This window comes from Rhopalosiphum maidis, chromosome 2 (genome assembly GCF_003676215.2).
Source record: "Rhopalosiphum maidis isolate BTI-1 chromosome 2, ASM367621v3, whole genome shotgun sequence".
Taxonomy (NCBI): Eukaryota; Metazoa; Arthropoda; class Insecta; order Hemiptera; family Aphididae; genus Rhopalosiphum; species Rhopalosiphum maidis.
In genome coordinates, this window is record NC_040878.1 from 57,862,306 (window position 1) to 57,883,974 (window position 21,669).

The following is a 21,669-nucleotide window of genomic DNA, read 5'->3' on the forward strand; positions in this document are numbered from 1 at the left end:
TTTAATTTAAAACTATTTAATAAATGATAACTATATTTTTATTAAAAATAAATACAGGTAAAAAAGAAATGCTGAGTAATTTATGGCTGATAAAGAATTTTATAAGACTTCTGAGTATATGACGTTTTTCTACTCGTTTTTATATTTTCGATTTCGAGAAAATCCCACGTATAATTATTGTCCATGTGAAAAGCACTCTGTACGAAGATCTACTCCAAAATACATAATAATAATATTCGTAATAATATATACATAACAGTATAAATTAATACAAATATTGGGTATACATGTTGTCGGTGTACGTGCGATAAACTTCTCGGAACAATATTATTCATATCTACACGCCGCTATCAAACACAATGCAATTTGACGAACAAAAAGGTCAGGTTACAGGTAGCTGTAAACTCGCGGGCCGCCGTGCCGCACATATAGGTACAATTGTTTTTAATTTTTTATGAACTTAATACTTTTTTTTTTTATTGAAAAAAGTGGTACTAAAACCTTCAGCAGAGTGTCGGGTATAAAAATAAAAAATTTCAGCCAAATCGGTTCAGTAGTTTTCTCGGTAAGCGCGGTCGTAGAAAAACCCTTACAATTTTATATAATACTATAGATATCATATATTTTGTTAATTGTTAACTATGTTTTGTTTTGTGTTATTTAATTAACTGTGTTTATCGTTTTCCGTTATAATTATGTTTACAAATTTCGATCGTTTTTTGTCAAATTTAATGTTAGAACCATAACGTTATTATAACGTTTGCAAGCCTTAAAATATATTTTAATAGTATTAAAATCAAGTTCTTTAGCGTTGTCCACACCATCTACCGTTTATTTTACTACAGCAAAAGTGTGACTACACGCCATCTACCGAAAGTTTTGGCATTATTTTTATACACATAGCTTAACCACTAGATAGAAGGCTAGGTTAGGTTAAACGACCTTTATTTCTCACCTAGCTTATAATATATATAGGTATATTCATAGATTACACTAAGTGGAAATTCAGTGTGAACTTAGTTAAAATCATAATTTTGATATTCATAAACATACCTAAGTAAATCTTAAGTAAACTGTTAGTAAAATCCGAAAATTAGTAAATAGATATTAAATTAGTATTCATAAATAGGAATTAACTGTTAAGTTAGAAAATTCTAAGGGAATAATTAGTAAAATGTTAGCAAGCTTTGGTGACTGGTGTTCATTTAAGCCCCCTTATCATTTGAATTTTGCAAAAATTTGATTGATATAAAAAAAGTCTATTTTTATGTTGAAGATTAATTACATTAATTACATTTATTTAAATTTACTTGAAATTAACTCTGTAAGCAAAAAAGATGATTTTGTGGATTTTTATGACAATTATGGGTTTATAAACGAACCAGTTCAAATTAGAGCTAGGAAAGTATATAAAAGAAATAAGTCAGACCCTTTGGACGTTTTTATTCAAACTACGAATTTTTTTTAGAAGATTTCGGTTCACTAACGAAAGTTTTTCAAACATTTTAATGTCCGTGATATTTCCTGAAGATAGCCAAAATGTTAACACAGATATGAGAGGATTACCCATAACTAATCCATGTAAACTTATTACGACATTAAGATTTTATATTTTTATGGGACAGGATGCTACCAAGTAATTTTATGAAATACAATTAAATTCTGTTATTAGTTCTGTAATTATATTTTTAAATTCAAAAAAGTATACCGATTGATTTTCAATATTTTAATTTTTTGACATTATGGAAAATATGTAGTATATTTGTTTATAATGCGTTTCTAAATATTTCTAATTTTTTCCGAAAACCTTCAATATTACTAAAAAGCTGACATATATTTTGTCTTCTGCCTTGCAGTTTTAAACTTAAAATATTTAAATAAGATGTCAAATCAGTGAGAAAAGTAAGAGACTTCATGAATGAAATACTTTGTAAATCTTCATAAAACTGTTGTCCAATATTTTTAAATTTAAGAAATTCAAAAACTTCACTTCTCAATGCAAAAAAAATTTCAAACAATTTCCTTCAATCAGCCCTCTTACTCAGCCGTATAACAACAAAATGTACAATGTATAGTATAAATTCGTAATATGATCGTATACGTTATAAGATCATATTCATATTATGATTTTGTTATAATATTAATATATTATATATATTTTAATAAATTAAAATTTTAAATTGTTGGGGGCTATCAATAAAATTTAATTCGTCAGCTAGAAAACTTGGGTTTCTTTTATTTGGTTTTTCAGATATTTCTCAAACTTTTTACTTTTAAATAAAAATGAAATAACAAAATAATATTATTTCTTGATAAATAATTTAAGCGGAAAAAGACAAATCACAGTGATTACACAATGATAACAAGAAAAATATATTCAATCTCCCTGATAATAGCAGTTAAAAAATACTTAAATATAATACTTGCTTAGTATATACTTTACTAAGTGAATTATAAGAATTTTCTATGAATACGATGTCGTTTAAAAATCTAATATTTCACTTAGTAAAGTATATACTAAATTGTAGTTAAACGCAATCTATGAATATAGCTAATACATTTTTTGACTATTGAAACGAAATATTTCGTTGTATATAAAAAGGGTTTCCTCGACATATATTCCTCATATTATAATCTCATTCATATATTTACCATAGTGAAAATTAATATTTAATTTTCTTTTAATTTTTATATTGAATATAATATTCAGGTATTTCGAATATGATAGGTAAATAATTATTATAATATAATAATATATAATTTGTTTCTATTACAACATTTTTACTCAAAATTGAATTGTATCTGTTTAATTTAATTTCTAAGATTTTATTTTGTATGAGCCCATTTCATATAGTATGTCAATAGTGTATTTAATTAATTAATATCAAACACTACTATTTATAATACGTAATTATTGTTTTGTTCTGAATTAAATAGGAAAATTATATTATATAATTGTATAGCAGTACGCCAGTGTATTAGCTAAATGCGGTGTAAATAAACAACTGTATTATGCAGCCACTACAGTATTTAAACCCCATTGGTAACCACAAAGTATAGAAACACAATAATTACCTACATTCCCGACCAAAAATGAAAAAAACTTAAATATCAATTTAAAATCTGCACTAATAACAAGTATTTTTGTATAATCAATAAAAATATAAATTCATTTTTTATGTAATATCATATTTATAGCAGACATTTTTTGTTCAGTACATTTATTTTATTAAGTACCTATTATACCTAATATACTATTTCGTAGAACTTAATATGTGGTTAACATAATGCAATAAACTAATCTTCATTGAGGTATTTTTTGTATAATCCAAGATTCAATCTTAAATCCACGCTTTGTGCGAGTATTAAAATAAAAATTCCATGTATCATTCTATTTTTTTATTCTCAATGTAGGTATAATACAGAGATTTACTTTACTTATATATTATACTATTTAATATCAATATGCATAAATCTACACCAAATTAAAAATATTAGCTTAGATATAATATCAAGGTGATGTTTGATAAATGTTTTTATAGGATGTTTGTAAAAAGTTGAATTTTTTCTCTTTAGCTCACGGATGAAAAATTTAATTCACAAAAAACTTTTTTTAGTATATACTATATTCACCCATCACAAAAATTATAGAGAATATTATTTTAGACAGTATAACATACCATTTTTTTTCAGAAACTGTCTCAAATCAATTTAAAGTCATTTATTATAATGTTAAATAATAAAAAAATATAAACCTATAATATTTTCAAACGCACAAAATTGTATGCTCTATAGTTGCTTTATAAAAATATGTTGTTACTCTAAGACATGAGATTATTTAAAAACATAAAAAAAAACATTTTTTCATGAATGCGTTTTGTTTATGTTACATCTTACATGCAAATCTGAGAAAAGAAAATCAAATATTGCACTTACATCCACTTAAGTTGACCTCGTGTTGATCATAAATCACATACTTAAGGTCATATATTTGTCGTGTGTTAGCTACTATATCACTAACATTAAAATAAATATTTTTTAAATTGTATAAATATAATAAATTTATAAGCTATACAATATGAACAGACATATTTAAACAATGTTTAAGAATATATTATTACAATTTATTTATTTATTTTTTAATTAGTTTTTTTTTATCCGCAAAAAATTGAATCATTTCCGAAGAAAATAGAATAAATATTCATTTTTATTTTCAACATATTGACAGATATTTTGAATCTTTTATACGATTTTCGATGTGATATAAAATAATATAAAAAAAAACAAATATATATAGTTCAAGTGTGCGTACACGAATATTGGTAAACGATATTGCTTTTGCCTTTCCGAGTAAAAATAATAATTGAAACAAAATATGTGATGTGTCATATAATCTAAGATGTCGATATCATGCGAACGATTCTTGTTCAAGTGGTGGATTCAATATAAAAGTTTAGGTATATTATATTAATTATATCATTGGTAGATTTCATCATACATAAAACTTAAAACACTAGAGTATTCTCAAAATTAGGATTAATCGTCAGTATACTTTTGTAATATTACACGTTGGTACGGTAAACTACAAGAACGATGTTTCACCACAATTAATAGTATATTATTCAAATCAGGAACATATGTGTAGATAATTGGTCAGTAACAAATTTACTTTAGATTCAACAATGATGATTTCGATCACAATAGTAAACACGTACATTAACAATAAATCTGCAGTTATTGTTGTAAATATATTTATGTATATACGCAAATGCAAATATAAATTATTATTTATTTTACTTAAACATTTGTGTTGCATCGTAATTTTCATGCGCAGAACGTACTATTCTTTATATGATTTGTGCATACAGAATGCGCCAGACTAACGTTAGATATATTATAATGATATATATATATATATATATATATTATAATACATTCAATAGAAAAATTAGATTGAATATTTATAAATACATACTTAAAATTATATAGTAAAATTGTTATTCCAGTTTTGAAGTAAAATAGAAAATGACATGACGTAATTTTCAATAATTATTGGTGTAAAGATATTGTTTTGACTACATATACATTCTATTGCAGCAAGTGTTATTATTTTAGTGTCTTATCATAATTTTACAAACCGCTATACTCCACTAAATTCGATATTACATAATATGTAACTTTTAATCTAAGCTCGATTAATTGATATATTTCTCCTTTATTACTACTTCATATTGGAAAACAAGTTAAAAGCTCAATAGAAATCTTCAAACTTAAAAATTAATTTGGCAAAAAGTTAAATAAATCATTTTGTTGTATCAGAAAAATATTTTTCCATTTATCAGATATAAAATTTTTATTGTTCACTATATTTCGTTTCTTTGAGATTTAACAAATATTTGATTGAGTTTTATTAATTTTTAATAATATCCTTTTTAGATTCTTAACACTAGATTTATTTTCTATGAAATTACGTTAAAAATAAGTTAAATAATTTAAATTACATTTTCATTAGGTATTATAATACTGATCATAAAGTTTTATACATAACCATCAACCATAATGTTATAAAAAAGTTATATTTTATAAATTCAATAACAAATTACACATTATTATTTTTCTTTTTTAACTAAATCTTTTATATGTCTGTTTTGAATTTTTATACATTAAATATAATACATAAGCATATTATTTATTATTATGTTAAATATAATTTAAAGAGTAATAACATATTAATATCATTATAATTGTATTGTATTTATTCTATAAATCGGTTAATTTGAGCTTAAAATGTTTAACATTATGTTCAGTAACGAAATACATAATTATTATAACAGCATAAAATAGTATACAATAATATAATAATTTTAAAATTTAAAATTGATTATAAGATGGCAGTTAAACATTTTTTTTCATAAAGTGTATAATTTCTGAATAATTAAATTTGTGTTTGTATTTTATACAAACAAATCTTTATTTATATATTATCATATAAATTTGATCTAATACTTACTTTAGGATACGTACAAATTTAAATTAGATTTATGGTAGCTAAATATCTGCATAATTCATAATAATACTCTATTTTTGTTAAATTATATCTTGGTTGAGAGCTGTATTTAAGTAACATCTGGAATTGTTTCTCTGTGAATTTTAAATAATCAAACAGCAAATAACTATTCCAAAATGTTTTAACCATTTTTTATACACACACATATATATATATATACATGTATATTGTATATTAATATATGCTTTTTGAAAGTTTTTAACATGAAATATCATGTTAAAATGTTTATATATTAAGCCATAATATAATGTTTTAATTTAAATTTTGGACATGGTTTATTACTCATTATTGATTTTATGAAAAATAAATTTAAAAATATTAATTTTTAAATTTTTAAACAAACATTATTATAATATTTTATTTGAGAAATTATTTATAGTTAATTTAAGTGCTGTTTTTATGGTTGGTATTAAAAAATCATATATATATATATATTATAATTATATTATTGAAATGATTTTCAAATCCATACAGCATGCTACTATACATACCTAATGGCTTTGAAAAGTTGAACACAATGAAATGGGTAATACATAACAATAACGTAAATTTATATCACGAACAAAGGACTAAAATGTGATCCATTCGAGTAACTGTCCACACGCACTAATCTGAATCGCATGCTCGCGAACAGATGATTAGTTCCTTTGTCCTGAATAATCGGTCACTGTGTAACAAGTGAGCACCTGAGACTTGTAAACATCGACGCAATAAAGGTAGTAATTACAAATAGTGGTTGTAAATTGAGCTATATTAATTTCGGGATGACAGTTGAGTATAATGTGAATTTTTTTCACCCCCAGACGGTGAGGAAACTCTGAGTGTGTTGCGCTGTTGGATTTATTCCCCCTTGAAGGGTCGACGTGTAGGTCTTTATGGATTTTCATTTTTACCTGTCGTTTATTTTCGAATGTAAAATTATTGACGTTCTGTTCGATGATCAAGATTAATTATATTATAATATTAATAATATTAAACGGAATATTATTTTTATTTATTTATATTGTATAGTATCTAGCAATCTATCTAGCTACACAGTAATACAAGTATATTGTTGATTAACAATGCTTTATTTCTTATAAAAGTGAACATCGTTTTAGTGTAAATTAATCTTTAATTATTAACTCATCAACGAATTAGATGCGCCATTCAAACTGTTATTCAATTATCTGAACATACACATTCTGATATCGAAAATCAAATAAAAGTGTTAATACAAATATTAGTTTAGTCAATATAATTATATACTTAATCGAATATTCTTTTAAACTTGTACTGGCGTTATATATATGTACTACTGCCTGTTATTCCAAAACTCTGACTAACTTTTTGATAACTTTCTGAATTGTTATTGGTCGTTTTGGACTATTTTAGTAAATTAATGAAATGTTCAACTAGATAGAAAGTTATAAAACTGTTCAACATTTTTTGAAATTTAAAATTGAAAAATGTACAATCTATATTTTATTTTCAATGAACATATTGTGTTTTGTTAAAAAAAAAAAAAACATAATAAGATGATGTTGGGGAACGATGATGGCAGTGTCTAGTGACACTAATTCAACGATATAAACTCAGGATCTAATGTTTAAATAATTGTTTCTTGATTTATTTTTTGTGAGATAAGAAGTGGTGATAAGTATTTATTTTAAATACTCAAGTTAAATACATTGCATTTATTAGTAAATAGATGTCTTTGAGAAAATGTTATCATTAGGATACCATTAAAATATTCAGATATCACAAATTGAATTTATCACTTAAATTAAGAATTTCCAATTCTTAAAATTAACATAAATTAATAAAATAAACAATTCCAAAAAAAAAAAAAAACAACAATAATAATCAACATTCAACAAGAATTTAAATGATATTCACGCTAAACAGAAAACAAAAAAATATCGATTGTGCATTAAACATTTTATTTAAAAATCAAATTATAATATAGGAAAACGTCTTCAAATGAATTATTATAATTCCGTCATCACTTTAATTTATTTACAATTATAATTTGTTGGTCATCTATTTAAGCTATTGATCAATTACATGCCATATATTTATGGATTATATTTTAATTTTTAATTTCAATTTAATATATTAAAATCTAAATTTTAAGCCTTTAGTTAATTACATTCTATAAAAATATTGTAGTACGTCTTATAATATTATTTATTACAATGTGGTTAGCATTTAGTATTATGATATAGTTATTTTTGATCGATTAGCACATTTATAAAAATTATGCGGAGGTAAAAGTTAACCATAGGTTTAATGATTCTTAGTTTTAATATTGATATCTATTATGGAATTCCAATAAGCACAGCATGATCGTAAAAAAAGTTTAAAACGTTTAAAGAGCATGAATACACTGTAAGTTAAAACTAAAAATGTTATTTATAAGTAATTTCCTTGTTTCATTTGAGAGTGTTTTTTTTTTATAATTTATTTTTTATACTATTAATTATATTTATTTAATTACAAAAAAAGTCAAAAAGGCACTTAAAAAATAAATAGTGGGTTAACTTTTATACCTTTACACCTTAAAAAGTCGTATTCAAGTATCTTAACATAATTTAATGTCATAAACCTTTTTTTCTGTTAAGTTATTGAACCATTAATCAGTCATTTATTCAATATAAAAATAAATTGAATTTTATTAACACACACACACACACACACACATCTCAACAGTTATATTATTACCACGAAAACTATTTATTAATAAGGTGACAAGATAACTTTTTAGTCATTTACCATTTATTAATTAAATAGAATTCAATAGTAAAATTTCCAGTAACTTTCTAGTACATGTATTACGACGTTTATAAATAATTGTTTTCGGTTCAACATTTTAATGTTAAAAAGATGATCATCGAAAAAATTAAAATAGAAAAAAAAGTTACCATATTATACATTTACTAAGCATGAGTGCATTACACCTATTTTTTCTATAAATAATACATTTATTTAAATTCTGGTTTTTAGAATTTTTAAGTTTATTTTAAGGTTATATATATTCCAATAGATAGAGGTTTTATACTTTTTTACGAATTTAGATCGAGGACTCAAACTTATTTTTTCATTAGGAACCATATAGATATATTTCATTGTAAATTATTAATTAGGTTAAGTATAAAACCTTTGTTGGTTATTAAAAAGTTTTTTTTTTTATGTTGATCTATGTAAATAAAAATTAAAACAAGTTGATTCTGATTTAACAAATACCCTTTTAATACGAGTAGTTAATGGTAATAGTGTATATATTAAGAAGATATTTACTGTCTATGATAATTGATAATTGATGGAAAATCATATAAATTGATTAATTTATCAACATTTTATAATTAATTAGAACTGTTTTAATATCATAAATGGTATGTAACTAAATGTTACAAATTGTATATAAACATTTTATAAATAAGTAAATCACTATTATACGTATAGTATATACGCACAGTTTAATAATTTAGAGATTATTCATTTGAATTTTGATTTAGATGCATGTAAAATACTGAAAAACAAAATCATGTGGTTAAAAATGTACGTGAATATGATTTACGTATTACTACAACAATTACAACTTCAACTGCGCTTATAACAATATGATAGCATATGAATGTTTGAGTTATTCTTATTGTGTGCTCGTGTTGGTGTATAAAATTGAGTAGGTACTATCCGATATACTTTGATCACATGGTATTATTTTAATTACATTTAATTTGACGTATTTTTAATTAATGAATGCCATTATAATTATACTCAGTGGATTTAAAAAAAAATGTCAATCTCAAACATAGGTAGGTGTAATTTTGCTAGTACTTATTCTATTATTCATTTATAATACAAGTAAATATATTATATCAGATGTACAAATTCGTACGAAACATTATCATTTTAAACACTTTAATCCAAAAATGCGAGACCAGGTCATATTAGACATATTTTAGTTGACAGACTTTGTATGCACCACGGGTAATTTGACATGCGTAGTAAGCAAGATACGTGCTGTTAGAGGGTCACAATGTGGAAAACGTGACGCTTTTATAGGAGCGATTTTAGAATTACGGTGACATAACTTGTTAGTTTAATCCTATTAATAAGTCCCTGTTCTATCCTAACCGTATTTCTTACACTGTCTGGATAAATATCTCATCACTATATCCATATAGCTACATTATATACATCGATATTCAGAGATCTTACTGATTTTAAAATTTTATCTAAAAAAAACGAAACTTACATCTATTGATATCTGTATCACTTCTACAATTACTCAAATGTATTTATAAATATTAAAAATTATTATAACGTATCAAAAATTTGTCAGAAATAATATTATATTTGAATAAGTATCTGAAAAACCTTTTAAAATTGAGTTAATTTTTATAATATAATAATATATTATACGTGTTAATTCAACTTCATTGACAAATTATTTTAGAAGTTATAAAAGTAAAAACCTTTCAATTTTTGATAGAATACAAATGTAATTGTAATGTAACATTATTTCTGGCAAATGTATTGAACCAAATTAATGGATGTAAGAATTAAATGAATGTTTTTAAATACCTATCTTGTCTATTTTTTTTTTTTTATGAAAAACGTTATTATCAATCAAGTGTTTTGAATAGAAAATGTATTTGAATAAATTAAAAATGTTCTAACTGCAACTGCTAAGTGCACTTTATTTAAAAAAAAAAACGGCAACTAACTCCGTTTTACCATTAATATAATTGCTAAATTATTATTATTATTACTACTATTATTTTATAGATAACAATAGAATTTTTTCCATACATATTACCTGTTTAAATGTACCGTTACATTTGATAATTAATTGAGTAGGTACTCACCTAAAACAAACAAAATTATAAATTATAAATATGAATTAAATTACACTTCATAAAAACAATGATCATGATTTAAAATAATTATTTTATGTGAATATTATATTTGTATAAAAAATTAACTATTTAAACAATATAATAATCATTTATAATTATAAATGTATCATATAAAATACTATAAGATAAAAACCTACTATATTTGGTATTATACCTAATGTATACATTAAAATTACCATAACCCACATACGATCTAAAATTGTTTTAGGATTTGTCATAATATGTAGTTATACTCAAAATACAATTAAAATTTAAAATATCCAGATTATAATTTTGTATTTTGAACTCAATAAACATAATAATGTTCATTGATTTCTATAATATTAAATATGTCTTATGGTATACTATTATAATATTGCTTAAAATCATAGTAATATTTAATAATAATGCAGTCACGCGTATAGCGTATTTATATTTTATACGCAACTTCGTGAAAAAAATCAAATCGTAAGTATTGGTTATATTATTACATTGCTTCTTTCGTTATATTATTTTATTATAATGAAATTACAAAAATAAGCGCATACATAATACCATATATTTCTTTTTAGTAAAAAGATTCTATTATTTATAAATAACTAAACATGATCATGGAACCGATGTATAATCGAAATAAATAATATAGTTTTGCCATTTGCCATAGATATTCTCTACGTTCCTTTGCGTACTATCACATAACTATGTGAATTGTCCAAAGTCATTCGTGGAATGCACTCACAAATATGCGACAGAGCCAATATCTTATGACAGATGTTGCACACAATGTTGCGGTGAATGAATGTGTAGAAGGCGCATTTTGGCAAGACGTAGGGAATCTTTATGTTTCTTCAAATTATGGTTTGTAGAGCGACGGTCCGATGGTCGTGCTACCACTTAATTGTTGGCGTTGACTGATATTATTGACAATATGGTATAGGAGGGCAGAAGGTTAATTCCTCAGTGGAGAAAAATATTTTAGGATGTTTGATCAAACGTCGATAGTAGCTGGATAAAATTGATAATGAATTTCGGAAATATCTTTGCGGTTGGTGTTAGTAAATGAGATGGACATCTGAAAGATTAAGTACGATCATGACGATTTCGAGTGTTTATCCGAATTCCACCTTATAAATACACCAGTCATCAAACTCGTCCATTCGTGGTTTCTTATTGGCTGTTATTAATAATAATAATACATATATATTACTTTTTACTACCCTTTTTTTACTACCTTTTTTAGCCTCCCAACACCTTCCACCGTCACATTCATTAACATATTATGTTTTGCTCATAAAAAATAATTTATTTAATTTTATCGCTAAGTAATTAATATAATCTTACTACGATTTGTTAGAAACTTATGCTTTACATTCGAAGTATAAAACGATATAATTTTCCAATATTGTAATATTTTTCATTTTTAAATTTTTTTCATTGAATAGATTAAAAATTATGAATACAGCTGTACAAAAAATGATAATAAACAATAAAAATAAGGTATAGTTTGCTAATCATACATTTTTACTCTGCTTTACATTATATTTGATAAAATTGCACTTTAATATTTTGGTGATTAAAAAAAATTACAACAATGATTTAAATTATAGTAAAATAGTGTTCAAAAATCAATATTATTTTTATACATAATAAGTATTACAACTAAATTATATACAACTAAAACTGTTAAATTAAAAAACGAGTTATTTCTTTCTCTTAAAAAAAAAAAAACTAAATTAGTAAATTTTTTTAGAAAACTTTTAAACTAGTTTTAAGAACAAAAAATTAATTATTAAATTGGATGGAAACTTTTTTGATTGCATTTACTCATTAACTGTTTTAAATTTAAATTCTACTAACTATGCTGGTTAAAACTATTAATTTTGAAAATAACATAATTTTAGAATGGTTTTACAAGTTATGAAACGTTTTGATCATTCATATTTAAAAATTAATTAATTTATTCATACCTAAGTGAAGGAGCCTTAAGAAACTGTTTACGTGTCAAAATATTTTAAATAATAGCATATAATCTGTTAAAATGTAATTTATAGTAAGACATTTGAATTGCATAGGGTATCTACTAGAACGAATTAATCGTTTAACTATAATAATAAGACATTTAAATGGCACAAATGACTAAAGAACACACCCTAAGTTTATATTGTTTATATTAAATAATGTTAACCAAAGTATAACAAATAACAATGTATAATAAATATTAGTTGGTATATATTAAATAAACACGGAATAACTAAACATAAAAACATAAAATATATTCTATAGAATAACCATTTATATTATACAATCATGTTCATTAATCATTGTTAATTTATTAAATTAAAGGCTGTGATAATAAATCGATATAATTAATACGTTTTTATTACATACTTTCACATTAAAACTAGTATTTTTTTCTTTAAAAAGTTTAAACCATTTGAAAAAATGTATACTACACCAATAATACACTTTTCCGTTTTGGCACAAATTGATTATTTTAATAATATCAGTTTTTAATGAGAAATAGTATCTTTTACTCAATCGATTTACCGCTATTTAAATACATAATTCAATGTGTAACTCAATATTGACAAAAATACCAATATTGCTTTTTGCATTATCGTTCCACCAATTGAATAATATATACAAACAACATTGTGAATGCATGGATTAAATTGTATTTCAATTGACATTATATAGTATTAAAAATTAGAAAAAAAAATCTTACCATGTAATTTTGTTAACATTTTAACAATAATTATAAAAAAATGTTGGTTACGTTTAAAAAACAAATATTATAACTGATAGGATTGAAAATTATAAAAAATGTATTTTTGTGTAACTTGTTAATGGTTTATACCATCTTATGAATATTTCTCAATAACTTATATATGAATAATAACAATACTATAAATGAAATTAATTAATTCAATAAATTCAAAACGATGATGTTTAAGTATGATGGGGAATGGGGCTCACTATCGATAATCAATTTTGTTTTTACTCTAATCTTATTAACCATCCTTCAGTTTGTTATAATACTAAAGTTTGATATTGTATAAAATCAAGAGTATTGTTAAAATTTAAATTGATAAATTACTATTGTTGGAATAAATTAAATTTTCTATACAAGAAAGTGTTATTGTTCATAAATTGAACGAATATGCAATTTTAATAGAAAAAAGAGTACAACTTTTAAAAATAACTTATACAAATAATAAATAATAACAATAATTAAAAATAAAAATTTATTTTTTCTGCACAGAGTAAATATATTTAATGAATTATAAAATAATTTCTCTTCTCACGCATACAAGCAATGTGTATCAAGTAAATAAAAAGCATCATAATATTTCATATTGTACATATTGTAGAATCGTATTTCGGAAAATCAATATACCAATGAAAGTTTTACTGAGATACCTATCAGTGATATAAAAATTTATTGAAGTTTAAGAAAACCATTTTAATATTATAACACTATAGCAATAATTATATTTATTGAATTTTAGAATATTTAATTATAGTAATTTTAAGCGTAATTTATATTCCAATTCATCATAATACAAATTTATTTTCGGTATCTGCGACTTAAACACATAAACATTGTCAACTATTGTTACAAAAAAAAATAATTCATAGACTTTATACCCGTCAATTGGAAACATAGTTTAAGACAAAAATAAATTTGTTTAAAAAATAAAAAATATTAATTGATGCCATTGTTATTGTATACGTTGCAATAATTACTATTTAAAATAGTTTTTATAAATTGAATTAAAGTAATCTTATGAAATATAATATTCACCATCCCTAATCGTAGTTACTAGAGTATGAATATAATTTATTTATTAATAATATCTTAAAAAAGATTCTAAAAGAATAGTAAAAATCATCCACTTGAAAAAAAAAAACATTTTTTTGTTTGAAATATTACTTTAATGGAAAACCATTTCATTTTTCGAATCAGAAACGCTAACTAAATTTAGATTTTATCTTTCCTTCTATACGATATTACGTATTGCACGTCTCCCAAGAGTCTGTAACTAATAGTTAAGACGCACACAAACCACGAATTTCACTCAGGTTCCCTTACTGTCCCTAAAGACACAAACAGCATTAACTTATTTCAGTGTTTTAAGAAATGTGAGAGAATGTTTAAATCACCGCCTGTACAGCTAAACATTTCTATACATTTTTTTTTCGTGACAGATCGGTTTTATAAAGACTGACCATCTACAGACACAAATAAATCATCGTCAAAACGCGACGTTTTTCAATTTATTTTTTTTTCTCTGGAAAAAAACCTTAACTAACAACGTACCTATCAGATTCGACCCGTCGCGTCGGTTCGAGTACTCAAAAGGGACCGTTTGCAAACTCAGTGCAAATTACAGCTGGATTCTGTGAAACAGGACTGGCATAGAGATTACGAAAATAAAGAACAGTATAATTATTTCAGTCATTATAACAATTATTATTATTATCATTTATGATGATTGTTTTATGTGTTTTGTGTATTTCATATTAAAACACGATTCAACAACTTAATATTTATTTATTTATCATTTCCAGTAATAAAATATATCTTGAAATACAAAACACATTTATGTTAATTAAATATTTCCTGTTTTGAAAATAGTGATTTGTTTCTGGAAAAATGTGTATAACATTAATAGAACAATTATTAGTTGAGAAAATAATACACGAATAATGTAACTGATAGAATAAGTACTCAACAAATTGTATATAAAAATTGAAGGTTGGAAATAAAGTCTAGCTAGGTTAGTAGTTTTGATTTCATTATAAAATACCGTTCAAATCTTTTTCTAAGTTGAGCAGATCTCTATTTTTCGATATTTAATTATAAATATACTTTGTGTCAATTTTTTTTTTTTATTTCTTTATAGTTATAAAATATTAAGCAAAAATTAATGATTAAATATTATGCAATCACATTAGTTAGTATGATATAATATATATCCACAAGTTCACAACCGTTTTTATGTGGTAATAATTGAATTACTCAGTTGTACATTAACTCGACAAATATTTATTCAAGTGGTTAACAGTTTAGTATGAAGCTAGAGCTATATAAGTAGTACTGATCTATAATGTTGAAATGTATTATATTAATCATTTATAAGAATATCCCATCGTACATAAAAACAAAAACAATTGTAATATTATGAAAAAAAGGATTAATTTTTTTTCAATACGTTTATATATTATATTATATTGTATTTTTAATTTTTTACTTATACAATTTTCTTTACTTAAATTATTATTGTTTCAATCTCTGATACGTGTATACATAATATCATAACTGCACAACATATACGTGACATAAATTTACTATAATATCGAGAAATTGAGTTGACTTTTCGAATATGTACATAGTATATAGTACATAGTATCCGAGTTAGATAAATTGTTGTTTTCTTTTTGACCACCAACGGTCATATACGAGTAAACTAATGTAGGTGATTTTAGTTTGCTCAGTTTTGATATGGTTTTACTGACATAAAGTCATACATCTTAAAATAGTAGTATCTAGTTTTTAAAAAGACTATTATAATAGCATTAATTCTGAATGGTTCTGTAGATTTAATGTATTTTCATTACAAGATCTATTTTATAACGAAAAAACACTACTAAAAGTTTTTTTTTATCTCGAAAAAAACACTATTGTGCGCACTAACAAAATTTAAAAATAAATACACATCTAACTTAAAAACTACAATGTAAAAATAAACTGTGATGATGATTTTGTTGAATGACAAAAATTATGTATGGTCCCTTGTTAGTAAAATGAATGAATTCCGTGTCTCAACATTTGAAAAAAAATAGGTATACGCTCTAAAAGCGAAAAGTAAAATGATACAAGTTTTATATCGAAGAAATGCTATACTTATGATTAAATATAATATGTTTAGCTAAAAGGGTTTATTTATTTACTATATGTTTAGATAAAATAGTTCGTGTTAATAAACATGTTACAATTATCTATCAACATTAAAAAAATCATAAAGCTTAATTCAATAATATTAGTATTAAAAAACAAATATTATATAGGGAAAAAAATAATGGTTTTATACACCTATTTTATCTGTACATTAATTTTAATCTGTCTACGATTTAAATATTTATTTATCGTGCTTAAAATAATTTTTCGACATAATCTGCATACTAATATAATATGACAAACAAAAATAATAAATAAATATGCAAAATATCTACACATTCAACAACTCTATTGAGTTGTGCAATTTTAGTTTATTATTATGTAAATCATATTGTTTATATTTAAATATTGAATTATAATATACATAATAATAATATAAAGTCACGACGCGAAAATAATAAAATTAATACAAATTAAAAATGTAATTATTTATTATAACTTTGGACAGAATAAACCGAGTAAAATACATTAGTTTAGCAATTTACGACCACTAAATTATTTCCTGACAATAGTTCATTTGTTATACTCAATAGTCAACATCCTGATAAAATAAAATTAAATGTGCAATCTGACCTAAATAAAATTTTTGACACATAAAATAAACGGTAATATCAATGATAAATATAATCTAATTTGAAATAATAATAATAATAATTATAATAGTATTCATGAAAAAAATATGGTAAAAGACAAATGTACATAATTCACGCGTCATATTACCGGTGTCCTTTACGTAGTTCAAAAATCTAAAATTAAAATACAATAATTATTATTATTTACTAATACAAATGTTATACAGCAATGTGAAATCCTTCCATCATACCCATTTTTTAAATTTTTTACACAGAAAATGTTGCTTCAAATCTTTTAAAATTTAAAATATATGAACTTTCAGGGTTAATATTAGTGCTCTGATGGTTTTGGATATCTTATAGAAAAGTACTCAGTGCGAATTAACTCACAAAGGAAAAGTTATACAAAATTTGATTTCCTATATAAGCTTAAGAATTTGATTTTGGAGCCTACAATACGTACAATTCAAGCATGCTATTGCATATAACATGTTGTTCTTTAATAAGCATTACAATTATAAATTTACCTTGATTTATTTATGGTATAGTATTTATTACTTACTATGGTCTAATGTTAGTAGACAAATATTTGTTTGTGATAACCCGGTGGCATTAGTTCGATACCATAGGATTTCATAAAACTTCTAATAATATCATACCAACAACAAATATCATACAACAAACATTCGTTACTTAGTATAATACTAACGTGTTATTCGATTTTGGGTTTTAATAATATAATATATAAAATATACATTTTATTGTACCAACGTATAATATATTTATATTATGATGTTATACTTTATTATCAAACATTATAATTATTTGTTGATTTTTATTTTTTCTGATAACCGCCTCGGTTATTTTTTTTTATTATTATCACATATTAATACCTTTAGCTATTTAATTAAAATAGGTTCCTTTATTATAATTAATATTATGCATGAAAGGTTTAATGTTTTTTTCAATTAATATGTGTTCAATCATTAATTTTATCTCAAGAGCAATACTTTCGAATACTTGTGAACTCCAATAAAAAAGAGTATTTTTATCCAAACAAACCGATAGTGAAAATAAAATAAAAATTGGTAATCTAGATCAAAAATGTTTATCGGACACACGCTTAATAAATAAATATTTTTCGTTACCTATTATATTATTATACAGTATGGTTAATAAATTGTATTATTTTTATTATTTTTTTTTTATTGAGAAAATTAAATCTTGTAGAAAAACTATTTTTGAATCTATCTGTATCGAAACACGATATAACTCGTATTAATCAATAAATAGCGCCGATGTATGCTGTGTATGCTTTTTGGCCTACATGAAATCAATAATTTGTCTGCATTCTTTTTCCATATCAACTTCCGTCTTAATAAATATAACGAAATCAAATTATCACCGAACAATATTTCTGTCCCTTTTCGATCAAAACCCAACTACACTATTTGAATTATTCCGTACGGTTTTAATTATATTGACTGTAATAGGTAAATAATTTTATTTTTTTAATTGTTGAACTGTAATTGCTACGCAGTGAAGCAAGCTCTGATTAAAAAAAAAAATTAATTAACGATATCATGGAAATAAACGTAGTTCTTAAAGTGTAAGGATATGGATAATGGGTTGTAATAAATAATAATAATATATAATTATCTAAGATCTAGTATACCTTTTCCTTAAGTTTAAAAATAATAATGTCTTTGGAGTTCTGTTTAATTATATTATGATTATATGATACATTATTATTATTTTTTTCTTATACCAATTTTTTTTGTTACCTAACATTTTTTTTTCTCGTAGACAGTGGAGTGGCTTAAAAGTTATAAATAAACTTACCTATGATTTTAAAATATAATTATCAATTGGATAACTTGCACTAAGATTATTTCAATAGTTTTTGAGTGTGTAGAAAAAGAATGTGAACGAATAAGAAAATGTACTTTGTGAAAATATATTATCAAAGTAGAAATTTATCGTAATTTATTACATATAATTTACCTGATAAACATTTTAAATTAAGTTATATTAATATATTTAAAAAAATAAGTTTCGAAATATTTCTTTTTAATATTTTTGGCAACATGAATAAGAAAAATCAAATTATATTACTTAATAAATATTACCCATCACTAAAAATATGTGTATCATTTTGTAATCCAGTTTGAATAATTTTTAAACTGAAAATAAGTATTTAAAAACTTCTGTCGGAATATTTTTTTTGAAGAATATTATGTTTTTTCTTTTCCGTTTTTTGTTTTTACAATAGAGAATGAAACAAAAACAGAATCAGATATTATATTTGTCGTAACATTTATATTATTTGTCTATACTTAATAATTGATTTTGAATTGTTATTCCATAATAACATAATAAATAAAATCCAACTATGAACAAATGTATTATAAAATACATTCTAAAGCAGTTTTACGATTTATTGCATACAAAATAATTAAATATAATTTTAAATAAAAAACTAGTGAAATGTATTTATTACATTAATTATAAAAACCATTAAATTCACAAAATTATTTATATGTTCTTACAGACTATAACAAAGTATTTTTATGACCCTATTTAAATTAATTCATTTTAAACTTTTATGAACCGATTAACTTTCTTATTCAAAACCAATTGTTCATTGACTTTAAGTCCAAACAGGTAACAGTCTCCAAAGTAGTAATTCAATTTTATACGAGTTTTTATGATAGTGCGACTTCATAACAGTTACAGTCCGTATACATTTTAACCATTTTAACAGATCTCAGAGTAGTAGAACGATTTAAAAGCCCCCTGGAGAGTTTTAAACAGAGACACCGTTCATTCTCTTTTCGAAAATAAAATAGGTACCAAGTTACATTCTAACAATAGTGTATAATACCACGTGGAATACTACAAAATATCAAAACAAAAAATATTTCTTGATTCTTAATTTTTAGGTGAAAACATATTTATTAAAAGTTTTGAATGTGTGATTAAAAAAACTAATTGAGGTGAGCTAATAGATTTGGCTTAAATTTTGATCATTGATTTAATAACGAATAACATTATAAAAAGAAAACATTTGTTTAAATTATATTTTTATGTAGAATTGTTTTTATATATTGTACAAGTGAGAACTTTGCTTGTACGATCACTAACTTTTGAAAAAAAAAACATATATGGTTTAACGGTATTTTGTTTAAAAGTTTAATTAAACATACTATGCCACAGACAAGAATATGCTCGGATGATAATGCACTCGGGGGACTTAGAAGCAGGTTAGGGTAAAATTCGTCATTGTTTCGTGACTTATAATAATAAAAATAATAATTATGAATTTGAACTTAAATGTTTGTCAGTTGACATTGAATAAGTATACGGATTGTGTTGTTTCAGACCTGATCAGTACATAATAAATGAAATAAAAAAAAAAAACGAAGATAACATATCTCTCTCTAAAAAAAAATATTTATTTATTTTTAACACAATTGTATGTGAATTAATTAATTTAACAAAACATAAAAAAACATTAATAGGTATTTGTGTATAAGTACTCAATAAATTAATATTTCAATATGTGAACTTCATATCAATTGTTATCTGTTAGGTACTACTTTATTTTATACAATTGTTAATTCACCATATGGATTAAAAAAAAAAAATGGTTCAATGGACCGTGTTTAATAAACACATAAGTAACCTATATGAATACTAGCAACGAATGGTAATTAGATTACTATGATAAATACTTATACATTTGTCAGTTTTGAAGTTCAAAAATAATTCGCTCGGTAAAAATACATCAAAAGGGGAAAAATTGAGTAAGTGGCGATGTCGGCAGGGTGAACACAACAAAACAAACGCAAACACATTGTAGGCGTTGCAATAATAATATAGATTTGCATTCTCGAAAACGCTTAGCAGTCTTAAAATCATTTTTCGTTAATATTTTACAATATAACACAATGTAATAAATTACAATTTATTATTCACACTGCACATATAAATCATTTTAAACAAAATATTATTATTGTTTAAAAACAATATACTTTGATAAAATGAGTATACATATTTTATAAAAGTCTTGAAAACGATTACATTAACATGGATACCCATATCGTACAAAGCAAGTTATGGAACATTTACGCCGGAAAAGATTTCCATACCGTGTGAAAGTTTCGCAAAATGTGAAATCCTTTA

General features: G+C 23.5%; 1 protein-coding gene across 8 annotated transcripts in view; it reads right to left on the bottom strand.

Annotated features, from left to right (window-relative positions):
* The window catches only part of LOC113554952 (cAMP-specific 3',5'-cyclic phosphodiesterase), a 612,877-nt gene that overhangs the window by 162,754 nt on the left and 428,454 nt on the right, over positions 1 to 21,669 (bottom strand). The gene's annotated exons all lie outside the window — the stretch shown is intronic.